Genomic DNA, 6,000 nt, shown 5'->3' on the forward strand with positions numbered 1-6,000 from the left:
AGGGAGGATTAGTTCTGCCAAAAACTAACCCTATCCTCACACCTTCCTCATTCCACCATTAATTGTGGTAGCATCGTGTTGAGGGTTTTCTTTCCTTCAGTAGAGAGGGGGTTGTTTGTCAGAGTCGACGGGACGATGGACTGACATAAAACAGACCAATCCTGGAAGACAACCTGTTATAGAAACTACAAAGGTCTTGAGAATAGGGTGGACATTCATATTCTAGCACAACAATAAATATGGAGCCAGAGGTACAATATAGATTAAAGAATAAAATACAAGATTTTGACTGGAGATCATGCCAGCAGCTTTTAAATTTGTGTCATCGTATTGCAGAACACCTGACATCGAGATGTAAATACTTTTAGTTACTGCAAGTGCCTTGGCCAAATAATAATCAGCTCAGCAAATTAAGGAGTTGCTCAACAAAGATCTGATCAAAATTCAAATTGAGGAAAAGAATATCTCTGGTTATGGTGCCAAGAGGGGTATAACATGGTTTTTACATACAGCGGAAGCTGGCAATAGTCATACTGTCCTCCACCAAAAGGCACCTGCCAATAAGCATCACCATACGAGCCACCGCCGCCGCCAATAAATCGCCACACTTTCATCTGGCGAGCCTAATTGCAGGACCGACGTGTTGTCTCAACACGGCTGATTACGCTCGGGAAAGATTAAGGCGGCAATTGTGGGGATTCTCTACAGGCGGAGGACGACGGACTTTAATTGTCATTTAGCAATCATCTGCGATAACTTCACGACTGAGGAAAAATGTGGCTGAGGACGTTTTTCTTTTCTTGTGAATGCTCACACAAAGGAAATGCCATGCATTCCCCGCAGAGTTTGTGCAGTCTGCTCAGGTTTTCAGAAAGGATAAAAAATAAAAAATAAAAGAAGAAGACTATTGCTGAGGTGTTTCTTGGAAAACAGCCAGGACTGTTAAGTGGAAACAGAGGGCAAATCAAAAAGGCAGAGAGATGTCCGAAGGGAATACTCTGAAGGAAGAAAAGACGGTTTGTGACTGAGCCAAGAGGCCCCAGTTGGTGAAGTATACTTGTACAAGCTGCAGAGGCTTGCCGACCACCAAATCCCCCCTGGAGCCTGGAAACATTTTTCTGCTGCAGCCTCGGTCGAAGACCTACAACTGTAAAGCCGCGCACTTAAAAGGCTGATTGGGTGTGTGGTGAGCCGCGGGGATTCCTCTGTCTGAGACTGAACGGCAGAACTGAATAACTGATTACAGCAAAGCCAGCGCTGACTTGGACTCAACCTTCACGCTACGGCAGCCGAGGACCAAAGGAAGATACCTTACAGGAAAGCTCTTAAAGCAGGAAGTCGGATCGTTATGAGAAACCCGCGGAAACTTTGGAATGAGCCGTTGGGCACTCGCGTGTGGAATACTTTCCGTTCAGCACCGGCGCGCTTTGAAGTGGAAACGACGGCGTCGCCGCTAGAGCGGTTTCATCAGGCCTTGCCTCGCAATGCGTCTTCATCTGGCTGGCAGCTGGTGAAAGTTGCCATGATTCACTGTGACACGCGGTAAAAGAGCTTGAGAAAAGGATCGCCATTCAGAGGAATTACATTCCCCTCTGGATTGAAATCTTTAGAGCACTCAGGAAAGACAGAGCTATGTCTGGCTGAGGCGGCAATTATCAGCAGAGCCTTCCTCTTAAAATAGTTTCCCCCATCGCATGTCACGTAACCAATTGCGATTGCTAATTGCTAACAAACATGCATCCAAAATTTGGTTCCATCAGTTGCAGCAACCCCAGGGATCACCCTATAGTTTTCACAATTAGCACCAATTATGAAATTGTGAAACGCTTGTTAATTTTGGGTATTTGTCGATTCCGTACTCCATAACTCTACTGATGTTAAGTTCTCAGCCTTAGAAGTTCAAACTTTAGCAAAAAAACAAAAACCTTGTCAAAGAGTACAATTATATGAATCCCATGGAGTGACTCACGGATGAAGCAGCACAAATTCAGTTGTAAAGATTGTAATTTTCAAACTCTACACTGTTTTTCTTATTACAGTAACATTTTTCAAAGGCACATGCTCTCTTTCTTTTTAGGCAAGAAAAAAAAATATATATAAATAATCTTAGTATCCAGAAAACTCGGTGCTGGGGGCGCGAGGGCAGTCCACCTGCAGCCCATCGTCGATTTGTGATAAATGTTAAGTTGCAAAAATGTGGAGTTGCACGAACAGGCATCATAATTCTAAAATAATAATGTGTAAGACCAATGGGCAGGTGTAGGGACCGTGCCCAGTTCAATGCGTATTTGTTCCATATGTGCAGTATATTATTCTGTGTTTATTTTTCAATCCTAGTTTGAATACAAATGATTCGATTAACCTTTAACTTGCCTGATTTTCCCCAACGGTGGAACGATAGTGATAATTTTATTGTACTCTACTGTCCTTCATCAAAGTGTGTCCCTCTGAGTCAGTTGTGCAATTGTTTTACTTTATTATGGCTGCTTTATTTTATGTGTGCTTCCATTTGTCTGTGAACTTGCTATTGATGACAACGAAACGTCATGTTGAGGCAAAATTAAAAAGATCCTTCTATAATAAAATAGAATAAATAAGCTTCCTTTATAAAAGTCTGAAGAAGAAGAAATACAAAAATTTGGCCAAAAGTGAATGAGTCACTGGATCGATTTGATGCAAATTAATATCTTTAAATAGTTCCTTTTAATAGTAATAGTAAATCCAGATAATTATTTCTGAGAACCCAGGGGCTGACTCTATTAGTTTCTATCTGTAAAGGAAAAATATGGTTGTACAAGTTGAATTTTGCACCAATCTTAAACGAGGGGCAGAGGTAGCAGGAAGCCCCCCCCAAATCAAATTCTGCCGTACAACTCTGCCCCCCGGCTGCTCTAAACACTGCAGCTCAGCTACCCAAGGTCATCCCATCCAGTCAGATTAAAGAACTGATGAGCCAGGGCCTCTGCGCCTTTATTCCACCGGCTTGTTGTTCATAAAAGAAAAAGAAAAAAACAACAACTAGGCAACAAGCTGCGGACGCCTTCATTAGGAAATGACATCTCTGGGATCACAACAAAACTCCAAGCCCATAAACTTGGAATTTATCAACACATGGGACACTGCAGGCCATGAAAGCAAGACTGATTAATGTTTATGACATATTAAGAGAATATATCAAAGGAAATCTTTTTGTTGCTCTTAATGAGCCTCCTGCCAGGGGCCTATCCAGCTCCTCTAAAGTGTTTAGTGCAGAGAAATCTCTCTTCTGAGCTCACAGTGTGCTGTAAATTCAACAGTTGCACCGACGTAAACCAAAGGAAACACAGCGAACACTGAAGTCTGAGGTAAGGTTTTGTCTAGTTAGACAGAGGCACTCAGGGTTCCCATGCAGTTTGGAACTGGGAAGGTATTTTCCAGGTTTATACGAGTAAGAAAATGTAGAAAAACCTGCATTTCCAGATGCAAATGCTATAAAGTTCTCACTTTTTCTATTATCAATGCATTTTTTTCCCCCCTGCATATCTGAGATCACGTCAAGAAGGTAACAGGTGTAGAAGGACACCAAGGGCGCATTCACACCAGCTCTGATTAGTCTGCTTTAATCGAACTCCAGTTTGGTTGCCATGAACGTCCGGCTCATTTGGGGAGATGTAAATGCGCAATCAAAACTCTCATGCGGGCCAAATAATAAGCAAACTCTGGCCCTTCAACCAAACTCAGGTTTGGTTGAAGTGAATTGTGGTGCGATTCGAATGCACATGTGAATGCCAAGTGAACCGGAGACTCCTCCAAAAGCAGGAAACAAACTACAGGGGAGGGCATTCAGGTTAAATACAACCAAAACAAAGTTGTGGCAGTAGTGCTAGCAGGAGAATTAGCTTGTGGTGTTTGTGATGCAAATCCATTCTTCTTGTTACATTTTGTGAAGGAGGAAGTTCCGCCCAGTGTCCTTGGTGCAGTGCCACCACAGAGGAAGGGCAACAGGTTTTTCAATGTGGTATGTACGCAGAAAAACTCTTAAGGTCCAAGACATCCTGATCACATGACACAACCACCACAACTAATTTCTTGGATGATTACTTTTTACCTTTACCTGATGCTGAAGAATTGCTACTTGTATTTGAGTACAGTTGTTGGGTACTCTACCCACCTCTGCATCCAACAGAAGAAAAGCATTGGCATCAATTTATTCATCTGTCTGTTTGTCCCTCTATTATTCCATCAGTGTGTCCATTCGTCCATCCAATAGTCCGTCATATATCTTGTCATCCATCCTGCCTTCCTTCCTGTTTACCTTCTAGTTTTTGATGTTTCCAGCTGCCTTAACATAAAGCCTGAACAATTTAGATTCCAACAGTAAACTTTTGCATTTGTGTTTTTACATTAAGCATAAAAGGATTGAGACAAATGTCCACTTGAGAATGGGAAAGAAAAAACTTGATAGAGGCATGAAGTGCTGCATATTTTGATATCAATCCGAAACCAAGAGGTATTGCAGATACTCGTATTACCAATAATTATTTAAATATGATATCTCATCAAACTTCTAGGACAGAATTTAGATAAAGTTTATAGATAATCTACAAAATATTTTGACAACATTTTTACGATAAACAGAAAAAATTAAAAAATGATTGGTGTGCATTGTTTTCCAAGTAAACAAAAGATTTTTTTTTTTAAATCATGGTTTTTTTTGGAGCCACCGACCTCTAGGTTTTGATATGAAAAGTGTAGGTAAACCGGAATGATTTGGTTTTCTTTAAAATAACTTCATGTGCCTATAAGTATACGAGTAATTAAAATAATAAGCACATGTTCAATGCAGGCTAAACACAGGTGGTAAAAAAAAAAAAAAGAAAAGCACAAGGCAAACATGCAGACAGGAAGGCAGCTGCCGCACTGGGTGTTTAAAATTGCTCATCTGCTCAGATCAGTCAGGAAAGTTACGGTTCAACACCTGGTCATCCTCACTAAGACTTTAATCCCGCGTGTTCACCTCTCAGTTTAACGCAGCCAGATTAGAAACTATAATTAGAAAAGAAGGTGATGCTATAAAGTGTCAAAGCACGCGTTCTGGTTTCGGTACTGACCTGAAGTCGCTCCGGAGCGGCGAGCGGTGTCCCGGTACTTGTCGGCGCGCCGTAGCCGCCGGAGGCTCCGCGTGGAGCGGACTGGAGGCGCGAGTCAGCCCGAGCGAGAGCACGCGCTCCGAACCGCCTGTTTGAATGCAAGTTCACTCCCTCCCCTCGCGAGGCAGGAGCAGAAGCAGGCTGCGCCTCCTCTCCTGTTATCCGCGAAGGTGGAGGACGGCAGAGAGCGGTGAAGAGCGGCGCTGCTGTTCCCTCCGCGCCCAGGCAGTGAGTGGCGGGCGGGTTAGTTCCTGAAGGCTGACCATGAGGGGCACGACGCCGCTACGCCCCTCAGCATCCTCACCATTCACTCACATCTGATCATTCAGTCAGAAATCCGCCTATTCAGATCACTGAAAAAACAAACCCACCCGGTCTACGTCACCCGCAGCTGATTTCTAACTGAATTTGCTTCATTGGTGATAGTTTAGTTTAGTGACAGTAACCTAAAGAATGATCTGTCTTTACTTGCAGTGACCTCCCTCCTTCCACCTTCACGCTATCGCTGCAGCTGTTTTCCATCAGTGCAGCTGACTAATAGGATAACAGAGGTGACTGGTGGATTAAAGGCAGCCAGTGTAAGCAGGGTAAACTCCACCAAGCTAATGACACTCAGTCATAGCAGACTGAGGCCCTGCAGGAGACGGACCTGTTGGGCTGGCCGGTGCCCCCAGCAATATCAATTTTATTTATTTATTTATTTATTTATTTATTTATTTATTTATTTATTTATTTATTTATTTATTTATGTTCCTTTATGTCCTGAAGCTATGAGGGGAAAACTTATTTTTCTTAACAGGTGCTACTGAATTAATCATATCAGATTTCATCTGTCTGGAGTGTAAAACTTGCAACTTCAAGGTTTCGGAGG

At 42.7% G+C, this 6,000-nt stretch overlaps 1 protein-coding gene across 1 annotated transcript in view; it reads right to left on the reverse strand.

Annotated features, from left to right (window-relative positions):
* Positions 1 to 5,760, reverse strand: part of LOC122843348 (CMP-N-acetylneuraminate-beta-galactosamide-alpha-2,3-sialyltransferase 1-like) — a 79,320-nt gene extending 73,560 nt beyond the window's left edge. Inside the window, exon 1 of the mRNA XM_044138014.1 lies at positions 5,091 to 5,760. The gene's annotated coding sequence lies outside the window, so the exon portion shown is untranslated. The remainder of the gene's footprint in view (positions 1 to 5,090) is intronic.
* Between the last annotated feature and the right edge of the window lie 240 nt (positions 5,761 to 6,000).

The sequence above is a fragment of the Gambusia affinis genome, linkage group LG14, assembly GCF_019740435.1.
Source record: "Gambusia affinis linkage group LG14, SWU_Gaff_1.0, whole genome shotgun sequence".
Lineage (NCBI taxonomy): Eukaryota > Metazoa > Chordata > Actinopteri > Cyprinodontiformes > Poeciliidae > Gambusia > Gambusia affinis.